The sequence below is a fragment of the Hylobates moloch genome, unplaced genomic scaffold, assembly GCF_009828535.3.
Source record: "Hylobates moloch isolate HMO894 unplaced genomic scaffold, HMol_V3 SCAFFOLD_3, whole genome shotgun sequence".
In the NCBI taxonomy this organism is placed as follows: Eukaryota; Metazoa; Chordata; class Mammalia; order Primates; family Hylobatidae; genus Hylobates; species Hylobates moloch.
Window position 1 is genome coordinate 88,501,447 of NW_026652278.1, and position 20,577 is coordinate 88,522,023.

General features: G+C 40.3%; 1 protein-coding gene and 1 pseudogene across 1 annotated transcript in view; one reads left to right on the forward strand and one right to left on the reverse strand.

Moving 5' to 3' along the window:
• The window catches only part of LOC116479485 (cyclin-Y-like protein 2), a 48,298-nt pseudogene extending 47,333 nt beyond the window's left edge, over positions 1–965 (forward strand).
• ANKRD30A (ankyrin repeat domain 30A) overlaps positions 1–20,577 on the reverse strand; it is a 207,488-nt gene that overhangs the window by 8,252 nt on the left and 178,659 nt on the right. The window lies entirely within an intron of this gene.

Consider the following 20,577-nt stretch of genomic DNA (forward strand, 5'->3'; position numbering starts at 1 on the left):
TCCCAAAATGCTGGGATTACAGGCTTGAGCCACTGCACCCAGCCAAATTTATGTCATTTTCTACTGTATATACCACAGTGCAATCAGTCCCAGGGGTTTATTAGACAAAGATTAGTGCCTAAGCTGAGAGACCTGCACTTAGACTGTATAAGGTGTGCATGTCTCAAGTACTGGATGCAGGAAGTACATGGGATTTTACTGGAAATGATAACTTTTATGGGACAAAGTAATATTTATGGTTTGTGACTTTTGGTAAGTACACAACAAAATGACTCACAGCTGACAAGGATGAACATTTAAAATAGGCGTGTTCTGTGATAACATGTAAATATTTTTAAATAATAAATTTTTCTACCATAATTAATGTGCAAGTGAAGTAGTGCCTTTTGATGCTTTAGTCATTAGACTTCGTTGACATTCCAATACAATCCAGCACATGCCTGCCTCGTTAAAATTTGCTTTGAGTATATAATAACTACTATAGATTGGGTAGAATTTGAATAGATTAATAAACTAACTTTTTGCAAAAGTGTGCGTTCATTATGTTTAAGGAACAAGTGCACAAGTAACAGATGATACCGTTGTTAGAAGCCTGTCACAATACTGTGACATTTTTGGGAGCCCAATTTTTAAGTAACTTAATAAAACAAGTTCCCTTTTGCAACAGCAATCTAATTCTAGCCCTAAAAGATTACATTAGTGAGTTGACAGAATTTGGCAGTGTAAACCTCATCCAAAGTAGCTGTAACTGAACGATCTAAAGGAGTTGCAGGTGTGGCTTATTATAAGTGATGATTGTTAAAAGGTTGGAAACCTTTTTAAAATTGTACCTCTTTTCTATTTGACATTCTTAGGCTTTTTCAAGGATGGAACAAGATGAAATCTTCCATAGTGCTGCTGAGAATGGGTCTTTGAGTGCTGATGATTTAATTCATCTTCAGTGTGCTAAGGCCATCCTCTTCTGAAGGAAGAAATGAAGGGTAATGTAACATCTGAACCCCTCATCAAAAAAGACAGGAAAATATCACCTCTCCTGCTAAATAAAGAACTAGAAAAGTTGATATTTTCAAAAGAAGAAACATCTCAATTCAAGTTAACTCAAGGACAACTAAGATTGCACTTCGTAGTAAAGAATGGGACTTTGTCAGGGTAGCAACACACTCTTACACTCTTCTGTCCCTTTTAATGTAAACAAAGTTATAAAAACCACTCCAAAGACTCCTGCCCACACACAGGTATTTGCTTAGTGTGTAGGCTGATAGCTGTAAACTATGTAAGGCTTTTAAAACAATAGTTTAACTTTTTAGATTTTAAAGATAACTTTTGTTTTTTTTTCACATTTTTTCTTTCTTCCAATATTGTTGCATATGCATTTGGAATCAATATGGTATTACTATTAAAACATCAGACTCGGCTGGGTGTAGTGGCTCACACCTGTAATCCCTGCACTTTGGGAGGCCAAGGTGGGCGGATCACGTCAGGAGATCGAGACCATTCTGGCCAACATGGTGAAACCCCGTCTCCACTAAAAATACAAAAATTAGCTGGGCGTGGTGTCACATGCCTGTAGTCCCAGCTACTAGGGAGGCTGAGGCAGGAGGATCGCTTGAACCCAGGAGGTGGAGGCTGCAGTGAGCCAAGATTGTGCCACTGCACTCCAGCCTGGTGACAGAGCAAGACTCCTTAAAAAAAAAAAAAAAAAAAAAAAGGGACTTAACGTCTGTACAAAGTGTATGTATAGTATGTACATTTTGTGGGTGTGTATCTACAGAATATATGTAATGTAGATGAGAGATTTAGTGACTTGATATGAGTTTGGTGCAGGTAGATTTATTACTGAGCCAAATGAGGCACATACCAAGTCAGTAGTTCAAATGCAGACCTTCAATACTCTTTATGATGTCCAGATATGTACAGTAACTATCCCATCCGGTGTAGACACTGTCATGTTAAATCCAGAACTTACACATCAGAGCCAGTGCTATTTTATTTGTAGACAATTAACTTGAATCTTTAAATTATTACTGGTGATTATAAATCTGCTTTACCTTTTATCTAAAAAGCTAAATCCTTGTGGCATTAAGATTTTCTTTCTCCAACCCCAGTTTCCATTTCTTGGAGACACATTGCTGGTCAGCCAATTGCATGGTGATATTTAGGGGAAAGACAGAAATAATTCCTACCATCTGGATTTTTCCAGTTTTGGGAAGGGAGGAAAACTATCTCCAAAGACAATGAAAATCCATTCTTTTTTTTTTTAATTCAACAATACTTATTAAAATACAAAAATACACTTTTCTCACATTACAATCAATGTTCTTTTGTTGGCAATTCCCCACCCCCACCCATACCACCTCCTTTCAAATCTGAACCCCTTATTTCCTTTTAAAGCTAAAATAATAACTGAAAGAAGTTACATAATTAAATGGACCAGAATAACAGAGATCTCTGCCTTCCCCACCCACCCTTTCTCTTCCACCTTCTCCTGAGGTGGCCTGGGAGAGGGAAGCTTCCCCTCAGTGTGCTCCATTCAACAGGACCCCATGTGGAACTCCATGTGTGCATGCGTGTCACTTGTAACTGTGGATCTCACAGCTTTTTTGTGAACCATCCTGGTTGGGAAAGGCTTCATTACTTTACATGAGCCTGTACCCTTTTCGTCTCTCCCTTTTCTTTGCTACTCATGTTCTGCCCCCACCCCATCACCACAACCAGTTGACATCCGCTGTAATAATCCCTAATGAATCAGCATTTAGAAGAGTCACCAAATCACAAGCATGAGAAAAGCTTCCACACCCAAGCTCCCCAATTCAGGCTTCTCCTCCCTCTCCACCTTAAAACAAACAAAATCCTTTTTAAAAATCATAAAATGCCATCGTCTACAATCATGTGTCAGATTCCAGGAACAACAGGTGGACATGGCACAATGCTAATTTATGGCCTCCTGTGAATACATTCTCTCTGCTTTACCCTCCCTTCCCACACCCCTGCTGCCGCACCCCTTCAGGGGCCTCCTCCTCCTCCTGGGAAACCCTGAATAAACACATGCCTTGCAGAGTGGGTTAAGCCCAACTGCAGGAATCTGGTGCAATGTGAAAGCATTAGACTGAGAGCTACGCCAGGTCCCGTCCTTCTCTGCTCCTTCCTAAGCATTCTGTCAGGCAAGGCACAGGTGGAAAATCCATTCTAGCAAGATGGTGTAAGGACCTGCAAAGAAAAACACACTCCAGGCACACTTGGGGGCACAGTGAAGAGGCTCTCCAGAGGGCGGTACTTCGTGAGCAGAATAGGGGTGGGAGCATCCACATGACAGGATGTTCTGACTTGACACAAGAATCAGGTTGTTATCATTCCAGCCAGTACTGCCACTCCCTCGGTGTGTCATTTTGAAAAGATTTGTTTTATTTCAACTTGCATTTTTATTAAGTATACAATGCATTTTATTGATAGAGCTTGAAAGATAGAAAAATATTCTCAAACATAAAAATGTGACTATCAGAAAAAAATCTAGTGATATATTTAATTTGTTAAACATTATTTTTACTTGTTCTTCTCCTGAGAATGTCTAATAAGTATCTGAGGTCTGTACTTTTTGTGGGTTATTTCAAGCAAAATCTCAGGGCTTAGCTTTAGGAATATTACTGGGTGAGAAGGAAAAATTATTTTCCTTTATAGCTGCAGAGAAATGAATTCATATCCATAAGAAATTGTGGCAGATAAATTAGTGATTTACAAAAAAAATCAGTTCCTCTTTTCTGTATGGTGTAGTATTTGTGATAGTGGATAAATCTATTCTGTATCCTGTTATCTGGAAGTCTGAGTTTAATGTTAAATTCTATCAGATAAAACTTAACATTCCTGGAAGTGTTAATATATGATTAGTTAATAAGTTATTTGTCATCATAGATATTACACCTAAATGACATGTTTATTGTCTGAAACAGATATTTTGGCTTTTCTTGAAGTATAAAATTTAAGTACCTTACAATTTCCTTTACTCCTGTAAACATAAGCAGTGATTTTGATAAATTTGGCTGGATTCTTCAAACACTGAGGTTTTTTTTTTTTTTTTGAGATGGAGTTTCGCTGTTGTTGCCCAGGCAAGAATGCAATGGCGTGATCTTGGCTCACCGCAATCTTTGCCTCCCTGGTTCAAGCGATTCTCCTGCCTCAGCCTCCCAAGTAGCTGGGATTACAGGCATGTGCCACTACACCTGGCTAATTTTGTATTTTTAGTAGAGACGGGGTTTCTCCATGTTGGTCATACTGGCCTCAAACTCCTGACCTCAGGTGATCTGCCCGCCTCAGCCTCCCAAAGTGCTGGGATTACAGGTATGAGCCACTGTGCCCGGCCAAACACTGAGTTTTTTAAAATTTAAAACTAAATGAATAACCTTGACTGGAAATTGGAGAAGTGAGCCCATTGACTGCAGGCTAAGGCCAATCTTGACCTGTCAAAAGAGGTCATGAACAGCACAGTCACTTCTTCCCAGGGAGCCTCCCCTGCAGGCATCCCAGCCTCCCCACAGCAGCCATAGAAGGAGCCTTTATACTGAGAAGCTACAGAGCCATGGAAAGCTGGGAATGCACAGGCAGACGTTTTAAAAGTTGAGATGGGAGGAAGGTTGTGATGTTCTCTGTGATTGTGTAATTGTTTTTGTCCTGAGGCTGTTTCTAGATAACTGTCAAATAAATTCAGATATAGGTAAGAAGTGACTTTATTCTAAAGGAGTATTGGAGTGGGGAAAGCATCAAGCATTAGATCTGCAAGCATCTCAAAAGAGGCAGAAAAGGGCTGTGTTTCATATGGAGGAGCAAACAAGATTAGAAGGAAGGTGGTAGGAAGAGAGGAGAAAAGAGAATGGCAAAATCAGATTCAAGCTTAGAGAATGTCAGCCTGTTCTTTGGAGGGGCATAAAGGCAGATTGTATATTGGCTCAGACTGAAAGTGGAGCAGAGTCTGGGAGCCTGAGGAAAGGAGAGAAACTTAAAGTTTGTTTAACAAGTATTTTATTCTGAACAGCGAAGACAAAATTATTTGTTTACGAGGGAAAAATGAGGATTTAGAGAGTCTGTGCATCTGTGATATGTAAAAGAGGAAGTATCATCTAAATCATAATAAAAAGGGTATTTATTTGCAGTAAGCTGTTCCTGCAGAACACAAAGGATGGAGAGTTCTTAATCATGGCTGTTTACCAATATTTACTACCCACCACATCTTTTCCCCCACTTTACTTTGTCCTATACATTTTTTTCCATTTGGTTTTCCTGAGTTGTATTCTATATAATAACCTGATAAACACAGGTAAGTTTCTCTAAGTTCTGTGAGTAGTTTTATTGAATTATTAAACTTGAGCCAAGCGGGTTATGGAAGCCCATGATTTATGGACAGTAGCTCAGAAGTATAGCTGGAATCGCTAGAACCCAGGAGGCAAATGTTGCAGTCAGCTGAGATCATGCCATTGCACTCCAGGGTGACACAGTGAGACTCTGACTCAAAAATAAATAAATATATCAAATAAAATCTTTTACATATTTTAAATAAAATCTTGTTTTAACCAATTATTTGTATTTGTTTAATGTTTTTAATATTAAAGACCCACCTCCAGAAAGACTTATAATTTTCTTCTTAATCATACCCAACTAAATCATACAACTCTGTTTTCTAAAAAAAAAAATAAAGTTCCTATTAACTGATCTTATTACAATTTACATAGTTGATTCAAACATGCTTAGACTTTGTGTTTTGCCTAAATATTTCTCTTTCTTGGACAACCCCGTCATTTTATTTTAGGAGAAAAAATTTACCACACAAAATTCCTTCTTACATAAAATTGCTTTTTTTCACCTTCTTTATCAAAAATACCTGTTTATATCTTTAACTTTCTTTACATCTCTTATTTCTTGGTTCCTTTTACCTCATTTTATATATAACTTTTATAGAAGCTTTGAATTAGACAAAAATATTTACCTTTTAATAACATTTTTAAAATGTTTTCCTGTATTATTTAAGTTGGAAATTACTCAGCTACTTAATATCTATTAATAACCTTAGATCCCCAATCATATGACAAGTCTGTTTACAAGTATTTATTCCATTACATTTATAAAATTATTTAATAGTTTACCTAGATTATTTATGAAAACTGTGATAGTCGTTATTTAAGTTAAATTCCCTGTTAACCATTTTTATAGCTGTGAATTTCAGGTGCTTATTTTAGTAATTTTCTTAAGGTTGAAATATAAGGATATTTTTACTAATAACTCAGAATTTAGCAGTTTTCATTAAACCAACACATTCCGTGTCTTATTTATCAAAAATTATACAAGCAAACATCATTCTGTCTTGGGCTGGGTTTTACAGTTTTATAACCCTTATGACAAACCTTATAGCATTCTGCAGGAATAAGCATGAAATCACTTGATTAACACATGCAAACAGGCTGGGCACAGTGGTTCACACCTGTAATCCCAGCACTTTGGGAGGCCAAGGTGGGCAGATCACCTGAAGTCGGGAGTTCGAGACCAGCCTGACTAACATGGAGAAATCCCGTCTCTACTAAAAATACAAAATTAGCTGGGCATGGTGGCATATGTCTGTAATCGCAGCTACTTGGGAGGCTGAGGCAGGAGAATCGCTTGAACCCAGGGAGCGGAGGTTGTTGTGAGCCGAGATTGTACCATTGCACTCCAGCCTGGGCAATAAGAGTGAAACTCTGTCTCAAAAAAGAAAAAACTAATAATTCTTACATTTCTAATATTATTTTGCCGATAATTTGAAAGCCACCTTATTTATAAAAGATTTTACTTAAGTCACATGATCTTGAAAAAACATTTGACTAGTCTTTTTTATAGATATAATGGTTGATTTACGTACTTTTATTTTTCTTTAAGCCAATGAATTCGAGCCATCTATTTATAGTAGAGAAACATTGTGTACACAACACATAAATACGTAAACCTATTAGGCACGCTGACAGAAATATGTCTTATAGATTCATAAGACTTTTTTTTCCTATTCGAGACTTTAAATTTTTTCGTTTTTTATTTAAATAGATTTTTGGGGAACAGGTGGTGTTTGGTTACATGGATATGTTCTTTAGTGGTAATTTCTGAGATTTTGGTGCACCCATCACCCGAGCAGTGTACACTACCCAATATGTAGTCTTTTATTCCCTCACTCACCTCCTACCCTTTCCCCTAAGTCCCCAAAGTCCATTGTATCATTCTTATGCCTTTGCATCCTCATAGCTTAGCTCCCACTTATGAGTGAGAGCATATGATGTTTGGTTTTCTATTCCTCAGTTACTTCACTTAGGATGGTCTCCAGTTTCATCTATGTTGCTATGAATGCCATTATTTTGTTCCTTTTTATGGGTGAGTAGTATCCATGGCATAAATGCAGTCTAGGGAACTCCAAGGCTACTGAGAGTAAGTGGGATAGAGACATGCATAAGAGTGGATAATTCTTATTCTCTAGGCCCTCCCTGCTTCATGGGTGCAAGCTGCTTTGGTACGTATGAGCTTCACCTGCCAAGGTTGCAGAGACTCAGGGATGCAAGGACTGAAGAGGGAAAGAGGACACTCTTCCTTCTCTCCTTCATGTACACTGAGTATATCTGCTAGGAGGAGAAGGGAACCAAGTGTGCCTGCTCCCCTCTTTCTAGATGGGTAGCCATTAATCTTCAGTCTGTACGCCTTTCGAATGTATCCTGAACCCCTGGGACTCCTTTGAAAAAACCTCTTTTCCTTTCTCCTCCTCTGTCCTCTTCACAGGTAGGTAATTGTGTCTCCATGCTATGGGACATATTCCTCAGATGCATCCTCCAAACTGAGAAAAGTTAATTTCCCAAACCTTAAACTGGTTGGCTTAGGATTGGGCTCAGGAGAAGGGAATCCAGAAGCCCAACATGCTGGCCAAAGGGTCAAGTTTTTTACCAGTTGAGCTTTTGGCCTCCCTCTCCCTGTGCAAACTGGTAAAAGGCCTTGGGACTTTTGAGCTGGCCTTACCCCTCCCCTTGTTTTGTTTTGTTTGTTTTCACCTTGTTGGCCAGGATGGTCTCAATCTCTTGACCTCATGATCTGCCTGCTGCAGCCTCCCAAAGTGCTGGGATTACAGGTGTGAGCCACCGTGCCTGGCTCATTTTGTTTTGATACATGTTTCCTAATAACCTGCTGTGTCTCTTCTCACCTTCAGCCATCAAACTTTGAATGGTCATGCAGCTGGAGCCTTGGATAATGGCCCCTTCTGCCAGGGACCCTTAGATAGGCCTCCGAGGGGACTCTGAGTGCTATTTCCCCAAAACTGCCCCTGACAGCTGGAAGCAGTATCCTTATTCTAATGGCAGTTAGATGTGCTGCTTTAGAGGGAGGAATGAGGCAGCTGAGTATAAAGGGGTCATCAGAGAACCTCCAAATGGCATGCACACTGGGAGAAGTGTGCACTGGGGTGGAACCTCGGGAAGTTCGCTGTGTTTGTAGTGGGGAGCCTGGCCCCTTCCCTTCCTGGGTGGAACCTGGAATTCAATCTGCGAGGCAAGAAGCCGATGCTAGCATGACTCTCGGTCTGCTGAGGGTCCCTGGTTCCCCTTTATCCTTTTTGCTTAATAAATTCCATTTTTCTCACCCATCGAAGTGTCTGTGAGCCTAATATTTCATGACCATGTGACAAGGACCCCGTCTTTAGTCTGGAATGTTTTACGTTGGTCATTTATGCCTCATCATCCATGCATACCTGACGAAGAATCACCACAACAAAAAAGATAGTTCTTTAAATTTTATTTCAAGATAAATAATTGAAATAATTTTAATGTTTTTATGTCCAACACTTGATACTAGTGCTGGCTTGTTATTGAAGAAATAGTGATTAAGCATTTAACATCACTTATTATTTGGAACGTATGTAGAAAATAGTTCCTGGTGGCCGGGCGCAGTGGCTCACGCCTGTAATCCCAGCACTTTGGGAGGCCAAGGTGAGTGGATCATGAGGTTAGGAGTTCAAGACCAGCCTGGCCAACATGGTGAAACCCCGTCTCTACTAAAAATACAAAAATTAGCCGGGTGTGGTGGCACCTGTAATCCCAGCTACTCAGGAGGCTGAGGCAGGAGAATAGCTTGAAACCAGAAGGCAGAGGTTGCGATGAGCCTAGATTGTGCCACTGCACTCCAGCCTGGGCAACAAGAGCAAAACTCCGTCTCAAAGAAAAAAAAAAAAGGGAAAATGGTTCCTGGTCTAAAGAAAACTTGTCTAACCCCCTTTACAAAAACAAATATTTTATTTGTTTATATCTATCTTATAAAAATTTCAAGCAGATCTGAAATTCTTGAATAATTTCTAACTTTATTATTGGCCTGATTCTCTATGATTGTGAGAGAATAAAAATAAAAATAAAAACTATTATATATTCTTGTCTGAAAAAGTTGTCTCGACAATTTTTTTAACTTAGAAGTTTCAAGTTTCATGTCTTCATTGTATTTTTAAAGATTTTTTTTTAAACTTACAATTTTTACTGAAATTGCCCCTTTTGAAGACACTAGTTAGGGATAAAATTTTTGTAATTTAATCATTCATTATTAGGTTCATTACAGAGTCAACCATTCAATACTTTGTGTTGGCATATTTTGGGAAACATATTATTAAGTTAGATTTTAAATAGTTTTGATGTATTTCTAAAGTAAGGATTTTGAAACATGAGATACATTTAATAAATTGCTGGGGTGTTGAGATATTTTATAAACCAATTTAATAACTTAATAGTTTTAAAAGTTTTAAATAAAATTTTAAAAATCAGTATGACACAGAATATCAAACATTGTTCAATGTTTGAATATAATGGAGCAAATAGGAAAATTATGAGAATTAGTTTTTGTTTCATATTTGTGTTGACAAAGCTAAATAATCTCCTGCCATCTGTTTCATCTTGATCAAAACTATCGGTGACTATAATTAAAGTCAAATATATCAGAATTTCTACAAATATATTTTATTCTATGTCTTGTATTTCTTACAGGAATACATCTCCACTAAGAGTGCTGCATTCCCATATCTATAATGAAAGAGTAAAATCTTGATCTTATAAATGGTTACTTAGTGAATGCAACATTGCTGCATTATTATGATTATTTCATGGATTTGTTAGTCTATTTGTATTTTCTTATAATTTAGACCCTACAGTATTGACTGTACTCACCATAATGCATTAGGAATGAAACATAACATTTATTCTCAAATAATGTTACAAAAAGAAATAAGCAAAGCACAGTTTTCAAATTATCTTTCTCTAGTCTAGAAACTACAGTTTCCTAAAATACTTCTCTGGTCTCATGTAATGCATCATCAGCTTGTGGGGCAAAAATGTAATGTTGTTTGTTCTTTCCAAATAATATTTTCTAACCAAATATTTTTACTTTTGTTTTTTATTTTTCATTACCACAGCTTTGGCAATAAAACAGCTCAATGAGGACCTGGGAAACAGGGAAACCAGACCTATGAGATCTGTGGAATCTGATGCTATTTGACTGCAGGGGATTTCAATGTGTAAATCCTAAGGGCCACAAAGAGGTAGCAGGGCCTCAAATCATTTACATAATTTTTTAATTTAAAAAATGTCACTTTTGCATTAGGTGTGGTGGCTCACGCCTGTAATCCCAGCATTCTGGGAGGCCGAGGCGAGTGGAGCATGAGGTCAGGAGATCGAGACCATCCTGGCTAACATGGCGAAGCCCCGTCTCTACTAAAAATATAAAAAATTAGCTGGGAGAGGTGGCGTGCGCCTGTAGTCCCAGCTACTCGGGAGGCTGAGGCAGGCGAATCAGTTTGAACCCGGGAGGTGGAGGTTGCAATGAGCTGAGATCATGCCACTGCACTCGAGCCAGGGTGACAGAGCAAGACTCTCTCTCAAAAAAATAAAAAAGCCACTTTCATCTCAAAATTTATAAATTCCTGGATAGCACCATAGTCTACAGATAGGGACAAATAAAGTAAGACTAAAAGAGCAAAATATACATGAAGGGTATACAACTTGGACAATTCTGAGTTTTTTATTACCTTGGGTATTTTACAAACTTATGCTTGGAAATTTTCTTCTGTTTCTAATCCCTCAAAGCACCTCTAAGAAAACAGCTCTACACGGGGCACGTTGGCTCATGCCTGTAATCCCAGCACTTTGGGAGGCTGAGGTGGGCAGATCACAAGGTCAAGAAATCGAGACCATCCTGGCCAACATGGTGAACCCTGTCTCTACTAAAAATACAAAAATTAGCCAGGGGTGGTGGCACATGCCTGTAATCCCAGCTACTCAGGAGGCTGAGACATGATAATCGCTTGAACCTGGGAGGCGGAGGTTCCAGTGAGCCCAGATTGCACCAGTGCACTCGCAGCCTGGGTGACAGTGCAAAATTCTGACTCAAAAAAAGAGCGAAAGGAGAGAAAACAGCTCTAAGAATGTGAAACTCACTTCTAAGCCTTACGGTAGCTCATGCAGCAGCTATTAAGCATGAAAAACTAATCTTAGGACCACCAAACTGTAAAATTGCTACTAATAGGAAATGGTAGGATCCTATTACTTGAGTCATTGAAAACCAAATAAGTTATAAGGACTATGTGTGTGAGAAAGCAGGCCAAAGAATTATTAGCTCTGTTATTCTGGATGTCATATGATGTCATGAACTTCAGTTATAGAAACAGAACTGATTACAAAGACTATGAAATTGTCCAAATAATAGTCTCTTAAAATAGGAGCAGAAATGTCCTAAAAGTGTTAGGTAAGTCTTCCTCTTTGGTTGACACTAAGTAATTACCTACAGAGTATACTAAATTTAAGGAAAGGAGACTGGTAATTTTATTATTGATTTCATCATTTCGCTTTTCTTTTCTTCACTTTCAATTTGAAGCAAGGTCCATAAGTTACACTGTGTCTATATTTATGGATGGCAATACACAAGCTACCTGGGACAGGGCAGGGGGCCAGAGCTTCAATGTTGAATGCTCAACAATGATTCAGGAAGAAATGTTTCACTTTTGGGGTAACAAGCATTTGGGAACAAAAAGAGCCCCTACCTCCAAGCAGGTCAGTGTGGCGCCAAGGTTGTGATGCTGAAGATTGAAATAGTGAAAGTTTAGATTTGAAAACTGTAAGCAAAATTAGAGAACACTTGGCTTAGGTTTACAAAGGCTGTGCTAGAATGACTTTGCTTTAGTCCGTGGGGTGAAAGGAAAAGGATTCTCAGTTGTATGATTTACTTTTACTGAAGGCTATATTGACACTATGATTGAGTGGTTCTGTAAGGAAACCAGAGACCCTTCAAATAAATGGTGCAGTTTAGTGGGATTGTAAACGGGGCAGCCATTTTGGAAAACAGTTTGGCAGTTCCTCAACATGGGAAGCATAGAGCTGGTATACCACTCAGCAATTCCACTCCCAGGTGTATTCTCCCAAGAGAAGTGAAAAGATGGGCCCACAAAAACTTGAATGTGAATATTTATAGCAACATTATTTATAATAGCCAAAAGTGAAAACAACTCAAATGTCCGTCAAATGAAGAAACAAATGTTACCGTATGTATATTCATACCATTCAACTGTAAAAATAAATTAGGTACTGGTGCATGCTGCGACACTGATGAACCTTGGAAACATGCTAAGTGAAAGAAGCCAGTCACAAAATGCCACCTACTATGTGACTCCATTTACCAGAACTGTCCAGACCGAGCACTGTGGTAGAGAGGGAAGGTAAATTAGTGGTTGCCTGGCAGGGGAGAGAGAGGAATGCAGCGTGACTGCTCATGGGTATTGGGTTCTTTGGGGATAGTGAAGATGTTCTGAACACAGGTAGTGGTGACAACTGACCACCTCTGTGGAAACATCACGCACCCCTGAATTGCGGACTTGAAAAGCCCAGCGGCACATGGCAGTGGGGGGAATCTTGAAGCATCACAGTGGAGAGAGGCGTGTAGGAGAATTTTGCACCTGGTTCTTTCCTTTTAAAAATGAGACAGCGCCTTCAGGAGCCAGGCGAAGGCGACGGTGGCGTCTGCCCTGCCGCAGTCACCAGCCCGAGCCAGCACAGCGGTGCGGCGGCCACCGCGGAGCCCAGCCCAGGAGCGGGCGCTGGCAGAGGACGGGGAGCGCCCAGCCAGGGCGCAGTTCCCAGGAGCAGCCCGAGGCGGCGGCAGCCCAGGACTGGGCTGGAGGCGCCGACAGATCGAGGGAGCGGACGGGAGGGACCCTGGCCTGTCCCTGCTCCGGCGCGGGCGGCCTCCGTTTCATCGCGGGGGCCTGGACTTCCCCAACTCGGCCCCAGAGCCCCGTAGAGCAGCTGGGCCCTGCCCGCCCTGGGCCTCTGCGGAAACCCTCCCTGGCCTTCGCGGCAGAGGCTTTCAGGGGCTGCGGGGGCAGGCGGGGCGGGGCTCCTGCCGCCCTCCCCTGCGCTCAGGCGGGGCTGGTGGCGCCCCTTGGCCCGGAGTCGGGAGGGCTGGGAAGTGCGGTGGGGCCGCGACCACCACCAGAGCATCCGATCAACCCCACGGCACCCGGCCACCCTTCACCGCACCTGGCCACCCCTGCCGCACCCGGTCACCCCCACCGCACCCGATCACCCCCACTGCACCGGACCGCCTCCACGGCACCCTGTACTTCCCATCGCACCGGATCATCCCCAAGACACCCGGCCACTCCCGCCCACCGGTCACCGCCTACTGCACCGGGCCACCCCCAAGGCACCCGATCAACCCCTACCACACCCGGACACTCCCACGGCACCGGGCCACCCCACCTCACCCGATCACCCCCACCACACCCAGTCACCCCCACCGCACCTGGCCACCCCCACAGCACCCAGTCACCCCCACCGCACCCCGTCACCCCCAAGGCACCTGATCACCCCCACTGCACCCAGCCACCCTCACTGCACCCGATCACCCCCACCGCACACGGCCACCCCCACCGCACCCGTTCACCCCCAGGGCACTCGCCCCCCCCCCCCCCACGGCTTCCCGTCACCCCTACCACCCTGGGCACCCCCCTAACGGAACCTGGTCACCCCACAGCACCTAGTTCTCCAACTGCACCCGGCGGGGCTCAAGTGCCTTGCTCCGGGCTATGGGTCAACCTGCTGTCATCTGGAGGCAGATGCCATCTCCGTGGTTATCCTTTGGGGAAACGTTGACCTCTGGGGAGGAATTGTGCGGTCACAGCGCTCACTGCCTGCAGGCGCCTTAGTCAGCCCACGCCGGAGGGACTCGAAGGTGAAGTGCTCCGCGGTGCCCTCACCTAGGAACGTACGTCTCGAGTGGAAGAGAAGATGAAATCCTAAGGGTGACACCAGGCAGTGATAAGTCCTGTGAAAGAAGGACAAAGCGCTAGAAAGCCACCCGGAAACCGATAAGGCTCCCTGGGCGAGGAGGTGCCAAGCAGGGTCCTAAAGACCTGATGGGACTCAGGAGAGGAGGTTGCAGAGGAGAAGGCGTGCGGAAGGGGCAGCAAAACTAGAGGACACGGGTGAAAACGCATCCTCCAGACATCGTGGGTCATTCAGTTTGTGGCCACTGACCCATAGTGGGGTGGGTGGGGCTAAAGGGGCATCTTAAGGCCAGATTCTTGAATGCTGTAGAGGAGTTGTTTGAGAGGATTCTAAGGGAAACTTGGAATTCTAAGGGAAACACTGAGTCATTCCTCAGTGACTCAGGAGTCCAGAAATGTAGGCTAGGGGATTAAAGGTGCTTTTGTGAACGAAGAAAGAAGGAGGCCCAGTCAGGATTTGACATGCCTCCACTATTTGACGTGTCTTGAATAGAATGCAGTTTGAGATAGATTTTGACAACTTCCTGGATATTGAAATAAATCCACGTCCAGGCTAAGCTAAGTGCTTTTGCAAAAAGCATTAGGTATCAGGAGTCTAAGGGGTAATGGAATGGTGTACATAAAATAAGATCATCTGCATACAAAAGGTGTTTCTTTTGCTGTGTTCACTAAAATGCATCAAGACCTCCTGAACTTTGTATTAGGTATCTACACTTTGGAATTACTGAGCTAAACCTAAATTACGTCTTCAAGATGGCATTCATGTAAAGCAAAATAAATGATGATGTTTAAAAAGTGGTTAATAATATTCTGGTACTAAAAGGTTTTTTTTTTTTTAGTTTTAAACATTTCTGCTAATAAAAATAATAAATATCTTTGAAAGTCTTGCAAAATTCAAGCAGTACTGGAAAAATGTTAAAAACATTATCTTCTGTAATTGTACCTTTTAGATTTGATTACTGTTAATATTCCTAGTTTGAATAATAAAAATGCTATGACATCACTAGGAAGCATGTGATAAGGTGAATAAGTTTAAACTGAAAAAGAGTTTTGGAAAAATTAAAAAGGTATGTTTTATAATGTTTATGATGGAATTCAATAATCTAAAGAAGTGATTACTAAAGGAAAGATTTAACACACAATGGTGATATTTTAGAGCAAGTCTTTTTGTGCTTAAAAAAATTCTGGGCTTTATCTTAAATTGAGACCAGAAGTGTTGCAACAGATAAACTACTGGGAAACACTGATTAGTGTACGGCAATGTCAACATTCTACTAAACCAAGACAGAATTTAAAGGAATTCAATTTGTGATTATGTAGTTTTGGAAATGAGAACAAACAGAAAATGTGGACAGTGTTTGGTGGGAAAAAAACTGAAAAAATGAAATGACAGAGAGAAAGTCTAAGAACTGTCCAAAATCCCTCAGAGAAAGCCTAAGAAAAAGGATCAAAGGGCCCAGGGACACTTGGAGAGAGCAAATGAGGCCAACATGATGAAAAAGACAGCTTTGATAGAATGTGGGAAGCTAATAAAAATCAAATAAAGCTTTCAAAAGTGTAATGTAGGATACAAAGTTGGAAGTAGAATTAAAAGTATCCAAACAAAAAACTTTTTAAAATAAATTTTGAAGATATTATAAAATTTATTTGGAAAACATGTTCAGAAGGAGAAATTGACATTTTAGGTATTACTTGTCAGAGTACAAAAGCTTGCTCTTGGGTAAAAAGAGGTTTGATGAGACAAGTTTTTGAGATTTTAGCTAACGTTTGTAGCTATTATAAGCTACCTATGTATGTACCTATAATTTTAAAAAACAATATAATCCTCTCAAGCTTTTCTGTTGGTTTGCTTGTCTATTCCTGTGCCAAGAAAACATCATATTAATTAATACTGGCTTGCCATATTTTGATAGCTGTTAAAGCAATTACTTTTACCTTTTTCTTTCATCACCGCAGAAAGTTCTTTCATGGCCCATTCCAGGCGATTCTCAAACTCCATTTGGATTTTTATCACCATAGATGAATCTTGCCTGTCCCTGAACTTCATATAAATAAAATCACACAATATGCATAATTGTACATCCAGCTTCTGTCTCTTAATATAATGGTTTTAAAGATTTATACATATCACTGTCTAACTCATTTTTCTTTTCTGTTTATTGCTAACAGTGTTCCGTTGTATGCATGTAACACAATTTATGATCCATTCTCTGTCTGAGGACATTTGGGTAATTTGGGGATTGAAATATTTATGAGAATATCCTCTATGTCCATTTTTGTGAAAGTTATAAATACTAGGGGTATATTTTATTGGGCAGATACACAGGAGTGTAATTTATTGCTTATAGGAAATGCATATGTTGAACTTTATAACAACTGCCACATCATTTTCTTTTTTTCTATTTTTGAGATGGAGTCTCACTCTGTTGCCTGGCTGGAGTGCGGTGGCGCAATCTCGGCTCACTGCAAACTCTGCCTTCAGGGTTTGAGGAATTCTCCTGCCTCAGCCTCCCGAGTAGCTGGGACTACAGGCACAAGACACCAGGCCCAGCTAATTTTTGTATTTTAGTAGAGATGGGGTTTCACCTTGTTGGCCAGGATGGTCTCAATCTCTTCACCTCGTTATCCATCTGCCTCGCCCTCCCAAAGTTCTGGGATTACAAGCATGAGCCACCACGCCTGGCCTGCCACATCACTTTCTAAAGTGGTTGGGTCATTTTACCTTCCGACTAGAAACATGTTGGATTTCCAGTTATCTCACATGTTCATTAACATGTAGTTTTGCCAATCTTTACAGTCTTAGCCATTTTTGTGGACAGGGCGTGAAGCAGTAAATTATGATGGCTTTAATTGTATATATTAAAGTATATTACTCATAAATATACACATATTACTCATAAATAATGAGTTTCAACAGCTTTTCAAATATTTATTGTATATTTGCATTTCTTCTCTGGTGAAGTATCTAAGTATTTGCTCATTGTTTTAAAGGTTATTGTCTTTATAGATCTACAGATGCATTGTATAACTTTCAGGTACAAACTTTGTGTCACATGTCTGTGCTATAAGGAATATATCCCAGTTTATGACTTCTCTTTTTATTTTCTTATCAGTAACTTTGTTGAGCATGTTATAATTTTTATGAAGGTTAATTAAATTTAACTTTTTGAAACAAAAATTTAATTTCTGTGCTTATGGTTATTGCTTTCTGAGCCTTGCCTAAAAAGTCTTTGACTATCCAGAACTGATGAAGATGTTCTCCTATATTTTCTTATAGAAATAACATATATTTCTTTCTTTTGAGACAGAGTCTCACTCTGTAGCCTGGCTGGAGTGCAGTGGCACGATCTCCGCTCACTGCAACCTGCTTCCCGGGTCCAAGCAATTCTCCTGTCTCAGCCTCCCAAGAAGCTAGGAATACAGGTACATGCCACCATGCCCAGCTAATTTTTCTATTTTCAGTAGAGACAGGCTTTTGCCATGTTGCCCAGGCTGGTCTTGAACTCCTGACCTTAAGTGATCCTCACACCTTAGCCTCCCAAAGTGCGGGGATTACAAGTGTAACCCACTGCACCCGGCCTAATTTTAGTTTTTATGTTTACATCTACAATGATCTCAAATTAGTTTTGTCTGTGGGATAAGGTAGAGGTCTATATTCACAGTTTCAGTGTATTTATTCATTTGTTCCAGCACCATTTTCTGCAGACTTTTATTTCTCTATCTTCTTGCCTTGGTCTTTGTTAAATTGGTTGTTTATGGCTGGATCTATGTCTGGGCTCTCTATTCTGTTCCACTGATCTATATGTCCATGCTTGTGTCAATAACACATGCTCTGAATTACTGTAGTTTTATTGTAAATCTTGCAGTAGCAAAAGCCCTCCAGCTTTGTTTTCCTTTCTCTAGAATTCTTTGTCCATACTAGGTCCTTCACATTCCTACGTAAATGTTATTATCAGCTGATCATTTTATAAAAATAAATTTTGGAATTTTTATTGGTGTTGCAGGGAATATATAGACCAATTTGAAGAACACTGGAATCCAAAGAGTATTGATCTTTTCTATTCACGAACATGGTATATACCAACATTTATTTGTTTCTCAGTTGAGTTCTGTCAAAAATGTTTTATAAATTTAAGTGAAGAGTTTTAGGATGTCTTCTGTTACATTTATAAGTGTTTTTACAAAAAAACAAAAGTTTAAGGAAATGTTTAGATTTTTTTCAAGAATATTTTATAGACGACGTTGTTTTTTCTACCCAAACATTATTTCTAGTTGTATTTTTTTGTGATATTAGCAGCTGTTTTGAATTCTTTTGTCAACTTGGCAGCAACCACTACACTTTTCTAAAACTAGGAACTCTATATTCGAGAACCCTCTTCCCTAAATGAATCCTCATAAAATTTGCAAATGAAGAAAATTCACACACAATTCCAAAGATAAAAGTGAAGCTGAAGTCACTGTCAGCAATTTTTGGCAGCCAGGCATGGAGACTTTCAGAGCCATTAACAAGGTTCTTCTCAGCAATTCTAGCATCCAGATGTAGCCCCATCATAGAGCTTGCACAAGCTGTACTTCATAATCCTGCTGAATACAGAAGTTTCCTGGACTCTTTCATGAGCTGCTGCTTTACCTCCTGTATCAGTGTTTTCAGCTGATGCCATTTGTGATTGCGTTTCTGACTTTCTGAAGGAAACCTGCCAAACCTTCATTTTTTTTTTGCTTACATGCACATGAATGTAGGCACTAATTCTTATATTAAGCTGTTTATTTCTATAATACTTAATTGGCCGTTTTTCCTGGCTCATCCAAAACAAGAGCAGCAGGGATGATAAATTCCAAAATTGATTAAATTAGAGGTCAAGAAATGGAGCCATTTTAATCCTATTATTCTTCTTTCATATATTAAATGGAAAACTTTTGTAGATAGTTTTTCTTCGTTATCTCTTTGGTTACCCCTAGGTACTGCTTGTAGAGAAAAGATAGAATAAATATGTGATTCTTTTGCTTCATTTACCATTTTCTATTTATCAGTTACTCTTTTATTTAGCAGTTTTTTAAGTAGTAATCTGGTTTCCTAAAATCCTAGAAGGCACTTGAAGAAATTAAAAGTTGACTGACTTTTTAAAAATTAATTTTGGGAATTATTCTCTTGCCTCTTCTCAGTCTAATGAAATTTTTTCTGTAAGATATTGTATTTTTAAGTACTAGAATTTTTATTTTTTTAAGTGTTTATCTCTGCTGAGATTTCACATGTGTTTACACAATATGATTATTATTTCAGTCCTTGAGCATATTTATAATATAGTAGTATCCCCTTATTTGTGGCTTCACTTTCCTCACTTTCAGTCACCCACAGTCAAAAAATATTAAATATAAAACTCCAGGAATAAACAGTTTATAAGTTTTAAGTCACGCGTAGTTCTCAGGATTGTGATGCAACCTCCTGCCATTCTGCTGTATTGGGTTCAGGATGTGAGTATCCCTTTGCTCGGCAGATCCACACTTCCTGCTTCCTGCTCATTAGTCACTTGCAGCCATCTAAGTTATTAGATGGACTGTCTCAGTATCGCGGTGTTTGTGTTCAAGTAATGGTCCCAATATGCAAGAGTTGTGATGCTGGCAATTCAGATATGCAAAAGAGAAACCTGAAAATGCTTCCAGTAACTGAAAAGCAGAAAGTTTTCCACTTAATGAGGAAAAAAATATGCTGCGGTTGCTTACATCTAGGGTAAGAATTAATCTTTTATTTGTAAAATTGTGGAAAAGGAAAAATAAATTCTTGCTAGTTTTGCTTTTGTACCTCAAACTGCAAAAGTTACAGCCACAGTGCGTGATAAGTGCTAATTTCAATCAATATTCCGAGCCTAAATGTGTAGGTGAGTGCTTTCTCCATGTTTGCACATGTGAAGTGCTCCTGAACCATAGCCCCACTTATCTCAAACACCATCACACTCAACAGAAAGGAAAGGGCAGTTTCATCAGCCAGCCCTCATAAACCACTCCCTGGGGTCCTCCCCAGCACCTGCTAAATTTGGGAGGCCTGATTCCAGAGGGCTGGATGATGAACTGGCAAATTAAACCCAGAAGAATCTTAATTGCAGACAAAGACAAACTCGGGTTCCAGCGCAGATAGGCAGCCCATACCAGTGCTTTTGATGTTAGCTGCCGTTAAGGGGGCAGGAAAGGCTCCCACTCTATGGTCTGTGGCGTGGTCAGCTCAGTGCCACCACCTCGCAAGGCTCCATCCCACCATGACCCTCCCAATCTGGCTGATGGTG